The sequence below is a fragment of the Chelonia mydas genome, chromosome 1, assembly GCF_015237465.2.
Source record: "Chelonia mydas isolate rCheMyd1 chromosome 1, rCheMyd1.pri.v2, whole genome shotgun sequence".
NCBI classification, from domain to species: Eukaryota; Metazoa; Chordata; order Testudines; family Cheloniidae; genus Chelonia; species Chelonia mydas.
The window spans coordinates 112006360-112023141 of NC_057849.1; positions in this window are offsets into that span (position 1 = coordinate 112006360).

Here is a 16782-nt window from a genome sequence, read left to right on the forward strand (position 1 = left end):
CTCTGAATTCACTCCAAGTAGAGTGAGGTCCTCTTTACTCAGCCCCTGTTCTCCTCAAAGTATCTGTAGTAAGTGTTGGGCTCAGACAACACAAACTGAAAGGCATCTAATAAACCAGTCAACCAGCAGCAATTCATATGAATAGGGTTATCAAGGCAAGGCAGGGGAGAGTGTCAAAAGAAACTCAGAAATTCCACCTACTCACCACAGCTTGCAATGTGAGAGCAAGAGATGGGGCCAAAATTATTTTTTAAAAATTGATTTTAGAGTGTCTTCCAAGGCCTCTGAGGGGTAAAAATAGCCTGAGCTGTAAGTCCTGGCAGAGAGGAAAGTTTGGGAAGGCTGAACAGGGAGGTGGGGCAGCTGGAGAAGAAAATAAGGAATCCTGAGCCTCTTCCTAAAAATTTCAGCAAGGCTCTAAGGAGGCTTTAATTGCCTTGGCCTGATTTTCTACTCACACCCACTGGAAGTAGGAGTAACTCTACCAAAGTTAATGGAGTTACATTGGTACAAAACTAACATAAGTAAGAGACTCAGGCCTCCCTGACTCTAACCTCACTCTTTAGATTATTCTGGACGTACCACAGTAGTACACTGTTATCTCTGACTCTGTAACAGAAGTCAAGTGTTGACTAATATAAAGAAAGAATGGATGCTTGATTCATCCTCCTGGGTATTATTATAAGTATAAAACCTGTTGTCTTAGGGAACTCTTCTTCTTGCCTTCTTTTTCCAACATCACCTTTAGTTACCAGAACTATTTAACACAAAAACAGGGATGCTGAGGGAGCAGTATTTGATGGTTTTACTAAAGACAAGAGGAGGTGTTGTCAGGCTCAGTGCAGGAATTACTGGGTGAGGGGTCACACTCGATGATCTCAGTGGTTTCCTCAAGCATTAAATGTATGAATCTCTGGATAGAGCTGAACAATATTTTTTTCAAAATTCCAAGAAGTTTTTCATGAAAAATTGTTACAATTTTCCAGCCAGCTTAGTTAAATCCAGGGTATAAGCATGTTGCATCTTCTCCGGGATGAGGAAAAGAAAACTTGATCCAGAAAAAAGGATACTTCTCAGCAGGCAGAGAGGTAGATGGAGGAAGCAGCAGTCAAATGCAGAATAGCCTTCTTAGGAATATGGCTGCATGTCTCTGTCAAATTTAAAGGGCCAGTTCCAGAAAGGAATGCCAGCGGGAAAATCCTATCAGAGAACAACCTTGCACTGGGGAACCTTAGAAGGGTTGACTTAATTCTAAAGGAAGGGAAGGGTTTCTAGCACATCATCCTCATCACTCTCACAGTGCAAAGCAAAGAGTCACATCACAATGAACAGTAAAGACAACACACAGGCGTCATCAGCCAGCAATCTTCCTCCGTATTTTGCAGTCTTCACGCACTTGAGACGTGCACCATACCTCATCCACTGCAGTCAGTCACATTGTCGAACCACGCTCACCACAGGTGCCCCTTGCTCCTGGCACCACCTGCTCATCCAACCCATGTGTCCTGCAAGTTCAAGTTTTCTTCATCTGATCATCTTGATGATATCAGGTATCACTTGGGTTATGCTGTAAATCTGGGAGATTACCTCATTAGTTGTGTGTGAGCTATAGCTAACCCTCAGCCATCACCTATAGCATTTCAGTTCAAAGGTGGAAAGCCTCTTCATGTCCTGTTTCCTTAGCATCTATGTCTCACATGTATATAGCAAGATATTGAATACAAGAGACTGCAGCAATTTCATTTTACACTTCATGGTGATACCTTTGTGTCTCCATATGTGCCTGAATATTGCTAGAGCAGCAGGACCCGAATCCAATTCTATGTACTGTACACTGCCACTATAACATTCAATATCAGAGATATTGTCACGGTGTCAAAATATGAAAAGGAATCTTTTCTTTAGGGAGGTAGGAGGGGCCTGATTGAAGGAGCCATAGAATCATAGAATTGTAGAATGGAAGGGACCTCGAGAGGTTATCTAGTCCAGTCCCCTGCACTTCTACCAGGACTAAGTATTATCTAGACAATTCCTAACAGGTCTTTGTCTAACCTGTTCTTAAAAATCTCCAATGATGTATATTCCACAACCTTCCTAGGGGATAGTTAAATGGGGATAGTTAAATTCTCACAACTAATTTCAAATTCATGGCTGCAACTTTTTGTAATGGAAATACTCCTCAGTGGGTTGTGTAAGTTTTCAGTCTGCTGGTGGCAAGTGCCCAAAGAGAGGGCCTGAACCGGAGGGGTGCTGAGCACCTCCAACTCCAAATGACTTCAGTGGGAGTTGTGTGAGTACTAAGCATTTAACTCGGAAACAGCACGTCACCCTTTTCTGTAACTTTACTTCCTGGGCTTCTTGGGTTTGCGGTGTGTAATTAATAAATACTGGGATCTCTCATCACTGGTGTAACATCAGACAAACAAGTGGAAAGATCACGTGAAACCTGATCAACAACAAGAAAAGGACAATGTAGCTTTGGGGCTCTGCTCTTCATGGGATGTTTTACCTATTGTATCAGGCAGGAGCTTAGTTTACCCTGGGATTTCCTGCCTGATTTACAAAGCAGAAGTGCAACCACTCACATCCATTCTGATAGATCTCCCCCTTCATCCATCAGGTGCTGACAGCACTAATCTGTGAACAGTTAGTGACCCAGAAACTCAAGTCAGCTATTCCCTTTGTCTGGACATAGGGCTATTCATGGAAACTGCATATTTATCGATACTGCAAAGTATCAATAAATGTCAGTCTGAAAAAAGAAGAAAAATGACTGATTGACCATTTTAACGTGAGAAAGTTGCTTAGAACAAAAGGCCTGGTTATCAAATCAGTGACAAAAACCTGAATGCAGATGATGAAGTCTCCTGCTACAAATTTGCCTTCAGCTAACTAAATTGTTACTTCTCTCCTTTCAAACAGCACTAGTTTGATCTGAGTTAGTTGGCAGCACTGACATTGCACTTGAGACTGTGTCCATCTACACATTAGCTGTATAGTTAGATGTGAGTTTCCTGATTGCCGGACTGAAGAGAGGCAGACGCCCGTGGAACTAGAGAGGATCACCTAGCTCCAATTGATAAACGAATTTTCTCAACAGCTCAGCATAGAGCGGGGAAGCCACACTGACTTTGGAGTGCTTCTGATTGGCTCCTTTTTGATTGAATTCAGGAATCATTTGTTGCCGCCAGCTGACCATTTCAAAGGGTTCTAACTCATGTAGCTTATTGAAGCCAGGAGCTGGAATTAACGTGCACAGCACAAAGACAAGATGTATAAATCGTCATTCCTTTCATGAAGAACAGCAGCATATTTTCTCTGCAGGCAAATATCCGAGGTACTGTTACTGTACTGCTCCAGTGAGATCAGAAATATAGCTTTTCCTTTTCGTCCCCTGCCCCCCATGGCTGCACAACATTCACAATGAAGAAAAGAAATAGCTCAAGCAACAAGAAGGCTAATAGTTCTTTACATTATTTTGTCCTTTCATATTCTTGAGTTAGAACAAAGCAATGAGATTCTTTGCTGACTAACCCTCAAAGTCATTCAGCTTTATTCCAAGAAATTGGTCAGCTTATAAAATGGAGGTAGACTAGAGTTAAAATACCGGAAGTTAGCAATAGCAAGGGACTCTAGCACACCAGTTCCCCTTTTCTTCTCCTCTGGAGTGTCCTTTCAGACGTCTGATGACATTCATCGCTATATGCTTGAGTGGGTCTTTGGGGCTTTTGAAAAGGCTGTCATGCCAGGCTGGATTTTCAAAAGGGCTCAGTACAGACCTGCCCAACAGACATGGGGGTTAGATCCACAAAAGGGTTTGGGCACCTAAACTCCCACTTGAGGTGCTCAAGTGCAACATGTCGGCACCACTGACATCCCCCAAACCATGCTCATCTACACCTAACCCCACAAGTGACTAAAATTTCCACCATTAAAGTCACCTAGGTGTCCATGTTTCTGACGGTCCGCATGCACAATACCTCACTCTCAGTGCCTGGGAACCTCTCTCACACTTAAGCCCCAGCAGGATCCTCAAACTAGGCTTTCTACTGCCTATGCTGCCTACAGGGCCCCATAAAATAGGCATTCACCGAGCATGCCTAAGCCCACACAAAACTGCAATAAGAAGCAGTGGTGCCCCCACACAACTTGTAGCTCAGTGGTGAGAGCATTCAGCAGGGATGTGGAAGACCCAGATTCAATTTCCCCCTCTGCCTGATGTGGAGAAGAGATTTGAAATTGGGTGGTTCACTCAAGAACGTGTCTGACCACTGAACTGTGGGATAGTCTGCGGCAGGATACACTCAATCTCTCCTGTTGGAGCTGTTCCACTTCATATTCAATATGCACTGGGCCAGAGGGAAAGCAAGTGAGAGACAGACGTACTCTATAGCCCAGTGATTAGGACACTTAGCTGGGTGAGAGGAGACACAGGTTTTAGTCTCCCGGCTCCAATAACTACAGATTGCAGAGCTGAACTAGACCTAAGAATTGTTTGGGTCCCTCAGGTATTTGTTGAAAACAGGCTTGTCATGCTGCTGTGGATTTGACCATCGAGAGTGGGGACAGGACAATACCAGTTAAGGGGAGCTGTTGCCTCCTCCTTTCTCACTGCTGTCTGGGATGGGTTGTCTTTGGGACTACCTTTCTTTGATCTGTTATATTATCATAAACTCGTGACTAGTTGGCCCAATCTAATTCTGTGTCCATCTTCACTGGCCCCTGCTAATTGTAAAAAGTTATTTCATGGTGGAGTTGGAACGCAAAAAAAGGGTGAGGGGGGTGAGGGTTAGACATTAGAGTAGAACTAAGGATGAGTTTGAGAGTAGCAGATAAATTCTATGTGGAGAGGAGTTTTGGGTTGGAGGGTTCTTAAGAACCAGGAGGCAAATGTTGTACAGTATTTCTATACCCTTGGCATCAACCCCTTCTGGTAAGAAATACATCACAAGTCCCAGAAAACAGCTTAAAAGGCAATTGAGCAGCCTTTCCATTCCTGATGAATCCCAACTCAAGGCAAGATAGAAGATGGGACATCATTAATTTCGGAAGCTAAGAGGAAAATGTTTTGACCAGCGTACCCCAAGGCTCTGCTTGTGTATTGAAAAAAGAGGGAAGTCTTCAATACATTCATACTCCAACAGCTGCAGTAGTGAGAGGCTCAGAGTAGATTGTGTCAGAGACAGGAATTTTTCTACATTGCCTCTCAAGCCTGCAATTTGTTGGTTTAGGTTGAGGAGGGCAATGACAAAGAAATGCAGGAGAGGCCTCTGACTTTATCACATATGGCTGCATTTATTCAGTAACCTACTCTAGCAACCACTTCGAAAACTATTTTTAAATATATAGCTGGAATTTGCATAATATAGCCCCAGGAGAATGTAACGAAATACACTGTATCTTTTAATGTTTAACTGTTAGGCCAATAAGATTGACTGAGGCTGGCTTTCTCTGAACTACCTAGGAAAATTATTTATGAACCTGTTGATTCCAAATTGAATAATAAATACAACTGTGTGTGCGTGCATAAGTACCTTGATATGTACACTGCTATCCATAACACAGTTCATGTTCTGTCACCCAGCTCTCACGTGCTGCAATAGTTTTATTTACCACTGCTCTAAAACTGGGGTTTGAATAAGAATGAAATTTACATTTTCTTAATTAGGTCCCATGAGAACAGCAGCTAGTCAGGCATTCTTTCAAGTAGGAGTCTTTTTAGCACTAATCAGTAGGCAGTGGGTTATTTTATTTGCTTTTAAGGCAACTTCAAACATTTTCTGCAGAAAAGGCCGTAAATCTAAAGCAGGGATCAGCAACCTTTGGCACGCGGCCCATCAGGGAAATCTGCTGGTGGGCTGGGCTGGTTTGTTTACCTGCAATGTCCACACGTTCGGCCGATTGCAGCTCCCACTGGCTGCGGTTTGCCGTTCCAGGCCAATGGGGGCTGCGGGAAGCGGCGCGGGCCAAGGGATGTGCTGACCACCGGTTCCTGCAGCCCCCATTGGCCGGGAACAGTGAACCGCAGCTAGTGGGAGCTGCGATCGGCCGAACCTGTGGACGCTGCAGGTAAACAAACCGTCCCGGCCCGCCAACGGATTTCCCTGATGAGCCGCGTGCCAAAGGTTGCCGATCCCTGATCTAAAGCATCAAGACAAATCCAGACAGGAAGCATGGCATGTCATATCTTCCGAAGAGATGTACAACTAGGGCAGCAGAGGTAGGAGAAAATGGACTGCAGATATACCCTCTCCCAAATTAAAATATTTGGGGTGGGGGAAATGGGATTATTGAAAAAATTTGCCCTGGAAAATGAAACTAAATAAAGTGATGAATTATGGAAATAAATTGTATAACTTCCCCCCACTCCCTGTGAATCAAATCCTGACCATCGAACACAGCCAGAATCAATGGGCTATGGGTATGCAGGACAGCAATACTCTTCCAGCCCACTAATACTTTGTGGAGCAGCCATGCAACTTTTCTGTATCCACTGCTGCAGCTTCTGTGTTCCAATATCTGTGACCTCAACAAGCTGTCAAGTGTCTACGCCTGGCGTTAGGCCAGTGGACCTGCAAAACTGGATTTGCTGGCAATTTCTATGACCCTTTGTGCCCCAAAATATATATAAATAATAAGTATGTTTAAGGCAGCTATTACAAACAGAAAAAGAGGCAAAATTCAAAGAAATTATTAACTGCAAATTAGTCTGTCAGCTCTAATAAAGCCATGATAAATTATAACATTTGTGAATGTTAACTGAAGACATGTACTGATATTTAACTGAGTACAAAAATGTGGCTATCGTTTAACCCTCTGTAAAATGGCAATTTTCAGGGAGAAACTGACTACTTTAAACAATGTAACAAATCAGTGTTATATTGACAAAGGCAGATACTTTCATTGGGTCACTAACCTTAACTAGTGAAAAGGAGGGAGTCTGGAAACAAACTGTCAAGAGAACTGTAATAATCGGAGCCAATTTAATTAGGCCCAGCTCTTGTAGTGTGTGGATAATTTTCTGGTCTTTTAATGTGTCAGCAAGGAAGCTTTGCTTTCTTGAAGTTCTCCAGTATTTCCACATGGAGAAAACCTTCCAGGACCAAACAGGTGATACTTAAAGGTGGGGAGGAAAAGTTCCCCTGATAATCATAAAAAACGTACAGTAGTGCCATGAATTCCAGAGGCCTGTTTAATATATATGCTGCTGTATCATATAATAATTAGAGTTAGAGTGATGCTCTAATCTGGTAAACGTAGAGGCTATCATGACCTATTGACTAGCGATGTTCCTTTAGATAGTGAAGCAACAGAAGAATTTTTCTCCTCAAACAGCTGAATCCTGAAGCACTACATAGTGGAGAGGTCCAATTCCTGTGAATTCCCTGAAAAACAATGTATTGTCCACATACTGTCCTAGAATAAGATTCCCAAGAATCAGGATTGGGCTATTTGAAAAGCAGTAGGAACCACAGCACTCGTTTAATTTTTCATTGTACCCTTATTCATGGGCTCAGCAATGGACTGGGCTGGAACTGGAGTGCACTAAAGGTTTCCTGGGAGCATACTGACTTGATCTGGTCAAAGAGTTGTCTTGTAAAAAGAATCTGATGCCCTCATTGTCAATTGACCAGTTCAGTTATAACTTGTGATCTGACCCTGCACCTCTGGAATTCAGTGGGAGTTTTGTCATTGACAGCAGGCAGAGCAGGATAAGACCTTTCTAGTTCATTACTTTGAAGGGCAAAAAGCCTGTTTGGAGAGTAGGAGCTTTCCTGATTATGGAACACTTTACATCGCTCAAAATTAGTGCTATCAACATGTTAAAAACACTCATGCAGTAGCGTAGCTAGGAGTGGGAATCCGTGTGGGCCCCAAGATACGGTGGACACAGGGCAATCACAGGGTGGACACAGGGCAAAGGCGGCTGCAGTGCTCAACACATAGCAGTCCAACATATAGCAGAGGCGAGGCTGCTCCAGGGCACGTGCCCTGTGCCAGCCTCTGTCCTCGAGCCTCCTCCTGTCTTAAATGCTGTGGGCCAGCAGGAATGAGTGGGAGCCAGGTTTTATTCCACAGCTGCAGCGGCTTCTCCTGGGAGGAATCAGCAGCTGTGACAGCAGCCCTGGTGCAGGGTCACACAGGTTATGATTTGAGTAGGCCTCAATGCTAGATGGGTGGTCCGTGGACCACACAGGCCCACCTGTGGCTACACCCCTGCCACTCAGTCCTCTTATTTTCTGGCTAAAAATGCTTGAAGAGAGGAACTTACAATATCTGGAGAACACTGCTCTTTGCGCTGCAGGAAATAGATTGTTCACTCAGTGAAGCATGGGTCTTCTTCTGTGGTAGGTCTGCTAAGCTGTTCAACAAGTCATTATTTAGCCTTTTTTTTATATATATATCCACTAGGTACAACATATTTCTCATGTCGATTAAAAGGAAGTTGGAGAAAGACTAAACATCAGGTTTTCTTGACAGCTGAAACATTGTGCCATTAGCAGCATCTAAATGGATAATAGAAATTGGAGATGCAATATTGCTAGTGACTCCTGGAAATGTCCCAAATTGGGGCAAGTGGGAAAAAAACAACACAAAAAAGACGGCAAAAGTAAAGATGAGGAAACAACTCAAAGTAGATGTGAAATTCCCTAAAAATAAACATCCAGTTGCTGTGGAGCCAAAGGCAGATCTTTATTTGCTGACAGCATCTCTCCTTTAGGGAGAGTGTTCTGCTGCATATTTATTTTCACTAGGCCTGCGTTGTACTACAGGGACAGGGAAGCTTCCGTTTTCAGAGCTTTCACCTAACAGAGATGTGTTGCTATAAAGTACCAAAATAACCCTAATGTAAAACATTTTGTTTACTGAAATCCATTTTCTAAGAAGTGTATTATGAATAACTAATTGTGCTTGCTGGCCTCTCTCTCTCTCTCGCTTTCACATGCTCGTGATGAGCTTATGTCAGAGCACTGACTGCCCATACGGCAGCCACCCTTTTCACGGCAACAGGGCTAGAAGTTGACTTTTAAAGTTGGAATCTGAGGTTTAGGGAGGGACAAGTCAGAGGACCTTCAAATCTAGGCCCATACTGAGTTTGATCTGAGAGGAACATTACAGATGTTTGCTATTTCAGTCCAGGCTGCAGTAGAAAATAATACAACGATCCCCCTACAGACACTACCTGTAGTAGCCTGATGAAAAACCTGAAGCTCTCAGCTGGCAGAGAAACTAAATTACCTCTCAGACCTAGAAATCAGGGTTGAGGTCGTCAGTGGAGCTGTGTCAGGAAACTTAGATTTCAGTGGCACAACTGCAATACCTCAGAATAAATCAATATGTTTCGTGGCAAGCTTTCATCTTTATATGTACAAACAAACCGATACACAATTAAGAAGCGGGGCAAGGGGAAGAAGTACTGTTGTTAGCAGGCAATTCTATTCATAAATCTTTCACAGATAACGTCTAATGAAGTGATTCAGTGCAACTGATATCAAACTAAATTCAACCAGGAAAGGTCCTACTTAGTTATGAATCTGTAGTCAACAGTCACACTGGGTTTTTCCTGTCATGCATTGCATTAAAATGCACAGCTCTGTTTAAGTGGGACAAGACACATGACATCTCAGGGCATCATCCCTAAGGTAGTGTTTAGTTACCAATTAAAACAAAAGTATTATAAGTGTTATCTGTCACTGAGATATCTTAAGTCAGCAAGGAAAAGGGGGGAAAGTATGCTAAATATGCCTGGGCTAATGTATTAAAAGCATCTGTTTGCTTGTTAAAGTAAATGGTATCTTCAAACCCAAAAAAGGAAATTAACAGATTGTAGAAAGAAAAGAACTTAACATAATATTTTTTATGATAATGGCAGATGGATGGTCACAGTTTAAATAGCCCAATTGTTGACCAATTTTCTCTATACATGAACGTGATTCTGTGAAGAAGACACCACTGAAAGCAAGATGGTAAATGAAAATGGATCTATCAAAACTTTTTGTTTGAGAAATTAAATTAATTGTTCATTATTACCAGTGAAGCACCAACACAGGACTTCTCAAGCTGTTCTTCCCCAGAGTGCCTCTGTGGAGCAGCCTGCATGCTGTGTGGGTAGGACATGTGTCACATCATGGCCAGCACTGATGAAGGGGGCCTGCAGATCCTGGAATAGGTCGGGTCCTGGCGTGTGGATATAGCAGGCAACAAATGCCTGTCTACATTTTAGTATGCTGCTGGCCAGACAAAACCTGAGGAAAGAGAAGTTGGGAGGCTAAAAAAAGAAAGGAACTTAGGGAGTGGTTGGGGAAGAGAGATTGGGAACAAAGAGACAGAAAGATTGTGGGAAAAAGAGATGGGGATTTGGGAAGCACAATGGAACAGAAAAAAGGACAGAGGGAAGGACACAACAAACAAGAAAGCCAAAAGAAATCCAAAAGGAGAGAGGGAGAGAGAGAAAAAAATGGTATAGAGATGGAAGGGAAGAAAGAGTAATGAAACCATTGAATGAGAGTGCAGGAAAGCAAATGAATGATATGGAAGGAGCGAGAGAAAAAGAAAGCAAATATATCTGTAAGGTTAAAAAAAAACTGTAGGGACCAAGGTATGGGCAGTCAGGCATAATGGTTACAGTCAGGGACCTGAAACCAGAGTCAGGTGCCAAGCCAAAGGTCACAGCCAGAAACAGGAGTCAAGCCAGAAGCAAGGACTTGGAGCAAGACAGGAAACCAGGAACAGATGGGGGTCTGGGAGAAAGAGGGCAGGAATAGGCTGAAGGTAGGCAGGGTCCATAGCAGCAGCCAGCCAGAGTTTCACCTACCTGATCCGACAGCTTCCTGTGCCTCTTTCTGGTGTAAGTAGTGCATTTCAGTCAATTGGTGGGGCTGGCCATCTTCCCCAATCAGGAGTTCATTGCTGGGGCCCTTTTTGAGCTAGAACTTTGCTAGCCCCATACTCTGGGAGGAGGGTCAAGCAAGCTTCTTTGGGGGTGGCCATGGTCTGAGGACTGGGGGGATTGGTTTTGAGGCTTGTGATCCCTCACAGAGCCTGTTAGGGTTTTTAATTCATCTGGACTTTTTCTGAATTGATCAGGCATCAAATTTTAGGTCTTAAATTGTATCAGATAGTAAATACAAATCTGGATAATGTGGCATGAAAATAGGTGGCCCACAATGAGAAGAAGGAATAATTAATCCCCAGTGCAATGTTACAGTCAGTCCTGGGGAGGCGAAAAGAAAAAGAAATGGGAAAGCCTCCTGGACAGGTCCTTTTTATGTAAACAAGCAAGAGACATTCCCACTGGAAGAAAGGGCCACTTGAACTTGGAACAGTAGCTATCCTAGCTAGGTACAATATTTCATTACCCCACAGAACTACAGGCCAAGAACTAATTCTTCACTTCCACCTGAAGTGCAGTGTTCTTCAAATTAATGTGGCTCCTTTATAAGCCAACTTTTTACCTTTGTAATTGATTTCCCAGATTTTATCCATTATGGCTTAAATAGCAAAGTAAGCTGACACACCCATTTTGACACTGAGAAGGTGGGTGAGAGATGAGTCCTGTAGGCTTCTCAAGACTTGCCATTGTTATGCAGTCTATCGCCTGATAAGAATTACTTGAGCAATGTTGACATCCTCTGGACATATTGCCTAACCCTAATATTGCTTTAATTTGAACCTTCTGAGTGTTTTTGCACAACTGAGTCTTAAAACCCCATCCCCAGTATTTAAAGATATTCACATCACATCAACAACTTGGAAAAGGAATCCAAAATCCATTTACCTGTTGTGTATGTAAATACAATCAGGACTAAATCTTTCCCCCCACCCCGGCTTTTGTGTTTGATGCTCTTACCATTCCAGGAAATGCAATTTTGTTATAACGAATACCAGTCCATGTTCCCTTTGCACTTGTGTCATCACTCACATACCCTGCTGGATGTCTGACCTCTGCTGATGAGTTTGGCAAAATAATACACTGGTCCAGCAGTTTTAAATTGAGGACAGGTGTTAAGCAGAAGAAAACGGTTTACCTTTACCTGGGATGACCAATTACGCTGCAGCTGTCTTATTATTACATTAGCGTTATTTTTTACTTCCCTCCCCCGCCCAATTACATTATAACCTGTCCAAGGCAATAGTGAGCCTCAGTCTATTTTCACTCTGTTCACAACAAATTGTCATTGCTTTACGTATTTTTGCGTTGTGAACTTTAATAAAAATAAGCCAACATGCACTTCATTTGTCAAGACTGGAGAGGGGGCTGAACCATACTGTAGCCCACGAAAGTTTATGCTCTAATATATTTGTTAGTCTCTAAGGTGCCACAAGGACTCCTGTTCTTTTTGCAGACACAGACGAACACAGCTGCTACTCTGAAATCCAACGATTTGAACACCACTGAAAATACTCTGAACACACAATTCAGTGTAGGGAATCTCTGAATCTGGTTCTGAGCTTTATTGCACAAAACCTTCTATACTCAAGACCTGAGTTCAGGTTTCTGTGTTCCCCTGGCAATAGTTGCTGACATAACTAATATCTTAAAAAAAAAGACATGGGAGCTGCTGTCCTTACATTTTGCTAGCTGTTCATGATATTATGTTGTGGCGGAAAGAGTAGCTGAAGTCTGGGGGAATTGTGCATTTGTAATACTTGTCTATGCACTGAAGACTGGCTCCTACTTCCATTTACATCTGCAAGAGTGTGATGGGGTGCGTATCCCACACAGGCATTGAAGGGGTTAACCATGCCCTGCCTCTAAAGGAGCAATGGAGGTGAGTTATCTGAGCAACCCAGAGCAGCTGTGGGAAGCATAGCCAATCAGGGAGGAATTGCAGGGAGCAACCAGTCCTGGCCCGGCAAGCTCAAATAAAAGGGAGCTGCAGGGCAGAGTGGGAGCAGTTGCTGCTGAGAGCTCAGGGAGGGAGGTCTGTATCCCTGGAGGGCTGAGAGAACTGTAAGCACCTTGAATATAGCAGCTGGTGGCAGGGACTGGGAGAGCAAGAGGGAGCTCCTCGTGGGGCTGAGTGCCCTGAGGTAAGGGCAAAGAAGGTGCTGGGGCCGCAGAGAAGGGGCCCAGGGAAATATAGCAGAATTGATGGAAGTTAAAGAGATACAGCAGGAGACTGGTATTTACAGGGTCCCTTGGTTGGGACCCGGAGTAGTGGGCAGGCCTGGCTCCCCCACACTCACCACTGGGGAAGTGGCTGGGCAATAGGATGCTGTAGTTCCGGAAGCTGAGAGAGGGATGTAGGCAGAAGTGGGGATGGAGTGACAGTGTGCAAATGGGGGCGTTGGCCTCCAGCAAACCATGGATAGGGTCATCGGCCTCGAGCTAATCCCCAGAGTGACCGGTCTGGCAGTGAGGGTTGTACCTTGTGACAAAGAGATTTGCCATTAGTGTGGATCAGAACAGGAGTGGATCCTTATTCTGTTTCAGCTCAGTCTTATGAGGCACTGAATACCCTCAACTCCATCTGACTTCAGTGTGTGTTGAGAACACTCAGCATCTCTGCTTCCATTTCTGTCCTGCCTCTCTTGAGTCAATCCCACACATGCGCCTACTCTAACCCTCCCGCCCGAATAGTGCAAATCCTTGTGTGGCCTGGGGTGTGCCTGAGTTCTGGGAAGGAACACATATCTAACGTTTCTTCCATTTAACCTGAATGAAGGGTGGCTACTATACTTACCAGTTTCAATGAGGTTTAACCAAATCTTTAACAGTACAATAGTTTCTTCATTCACTGCAGCCTGGTTCCTTCCTCTTTTCCCCAGAGAAGCCCACAAGATAGTCAGAGGAATAGTATGGGTAGAGCAATTTATCTTTAAAGGGCAAAGTATAAGGACACTTTTCCAAAATGGGGGATGCTGAAGTTAGCCAACTACTATATTTGATTTGTTTATGTATAATTCAACCTTCCTATTTTCTGTTACTCACTAAAATAAGCATATTCCAAAGCATATGCTGTATTATAAGCTTGCAGTGTTGTTTTAGACACGCTGGGCCCAGGGTATTAAAGAGACAAGGTGGGTGAGGTCATATCTTTTACTGGACCAATTTTTTTGATGAGAGAGACCAGCTTTCAAGCTACACAGGCCAGACCTGAAGAAGAGCTCTGTGTAGCTTGAAAGCAAGTCTCTGTCATCAACAGAAGTTGGGCCAATAAAAGATATTACTTTACCGACCTTGCCAGCATTTTAAATATATCACTTGGCCACTGAAAAATAACCAAGGCCCTGATCCTTAACACTGCTCCACTTGGTTAGACCCATATGCAAACCAGTGAAATCAAAGGGGGCTCCAAACATGCACAGGCATCTGGGGTTTCAATTCCTGACCCTACAAGTTATTCCTCAAACTAAATAGTCCATACTCACATCCCTCTGACCTCCATGGACCACTAACATGAGTAAGAATTCTCCAAGTGAGTCGGGGCTTGCAGGACCGGGCCCTTATGGAAAACTCAATCATCATGAACTTTGGATACTTTTAAACAATAGCTTCAGAGGGGTAGCCGTGTTAGTCTGTATCTGTAAAAGCAGCACAGAGTCCTGTGGCACCTGATAGACTAACAGACGTATTGGAGCATGAGCTTTCGTGGGTGAATACCCACTTCGTCCGATGCATCCGATGAAGTGGTATTCACCCACGAAAGCTCATGCTCCAATACGTCTGTTAGTCTATCAGGTGCCACAGGACTCTGTGCCGCTTTTAAACAATATTTCACTGGGGGGGGAATAAAAAGTGTCACAATCACCAGAAATATTCCCACACTTGGCCCAGTCTTTGGTCTCTCATTTTTCTTTATAAAGCATAGTGTTCACTTTTCCCAAGACTACTCTCTTTAGAAATGTGACGCATTTTTGGAAAAGGAAAAAGGAAATAAGGTGGCTAAAGGAACTTGTCTGTGGTGTTACAGTAAATGTCGCAGTTCTCTCTTGTTGGCACCATTTTATTTGCGCTGTGGGAATACAACCAACCAATAGCTTCTGAAACATCAACCAATATGAGCCCATAAAAAAATCCATCTGTGAACATGGACTCAATCAGTGCTACTGTAGTCAAAAAGATGGATTTTTGCCTTGCTTAGAAAGAGAGTATCAGACTGACATAAACCCCAAAATTAGGTTTGCCAAAGAGAAAACCTACAAACAATTAAAATGTTTCTATTGGAATTTCAAGCAAATCTCAAGAAAACAGCTTCTTGCTTAGATGGAAACATTCCTAAGCAGTGTTTGTGGTGCAAACATGGCACCATCATGGTAGTGAGGAAGAAGGAACCTTTGTTTGCATCAGGCATTTTGTATAAGTAAGGCCAGTTGCTAATAATGGGATCCCCATCCATGACTGATTCATGAAAAATGCCTTTATTTTGTAAAATGGGACTTGGATGGATGGTTCCTGTGGTCCCTTATTACTCCCAGACAAATAATTGGTGCAACATGAGCTTAAATAGTGTAAGGTTCGGGACGCTTAGTTGCTCTGTTGTTTGTGTCTGACTTCAAATATAAGGTCCAACTCCATATGAACAAATGTGTTCACTTTACTTGAGAATGCTGGGTTGGGCTTAAAACAAGAACTGTGGTGTTGCACAGGCCACTGTGATTGGTGCCTAAACCCCAGACTGGCAGTGACAGAGTTAAGGGGGGATGGAAAGTCCCAATCAGTGCATTATGGCTCCTGGAGGGGAGACAGGTACTTAAGGTTATGTTTACACTGCAGCAGAGAGCATGCCTCCCTGCCTGGATAGACAGACTCGTACTAGCTCATTAAAAATATCAGCGTGGACACTGCACAGGCAGCAGCACGGGTTAGCCACCCAAGTACAAGCCCAGAGTCCATGCCATGGTCTATGCTGCAATGTCCATGGTGTTATTTTTAGCTCAAATGGAGCTTCCATGTGTCTGTCTACCAGGACTGGGAGTGGGAGGCACGCTTCCAGCTGCAGTGTGGACATACCGTAAGGGACAGACTTGGCTGAGGAGAACTAGACTGGGTGGCTCATATAAAGTAAGGACTGCAAGGCCAATAGGGGAGGACTGAGAGGGAAGAGCTGGAGTAAGGAGCTTATACCTGGGGAGTGGTGTTGAGGGGAAAGGGCAACAGGGAGGAGGTTCCCAACAGCTGCTAGAGAGGCCAGGAACTGCCAGGAGGAGGCTCCTCAGCAACAGATCAGCAAGAAGATGCACAAAGAGTCAGACTTCGAGAGAGCGCGACTACAGGAAGAAAAGCACCTGTGGACAGGCAGTGGTAAGAACTGGAAGCAGCCCAGGGAAGCAGCAAGGGCTTATAAAGAACAGGTGCTAGCTGCTTAAACACAGGATCCCTAGGCTGGGACCCAGACAAGACGGTGAGGCTGGGTTTCCCTACCATCCGCAGAAATGGGGATAGGAAATCCTCCCTGAGAAAGAGGGAGCAAGGACAACACAGCTGAGGCTGGGGCTGGTGACCCAATACAGGGTCACAGGACTTTTAGCCTCTGAGACTCTTTACCACCCCAGAAGGTGTGAGATTACGAATGACCTGGCCAGACGGCTAGAGTTATGAGAAGAGACTGACTGCCACAGCACCAAACAGTTCTCTGGTGGGGGAAACTGAGGTAGAATCACTGTAACTCCAAGCCTGTTTGCGAGGACACATGCTGGCCAGTGCATTCACTCTGTTACACCCCCCACATTCTACCACAGAATTCCTATGTGAGTTGTCAAGAGCTTTTGGCTAGCCTGCCATGGGGAAAATGTTCTTTAGTATCTCAGTTCCCTCTCTGAGAGAATTTTGGGGTG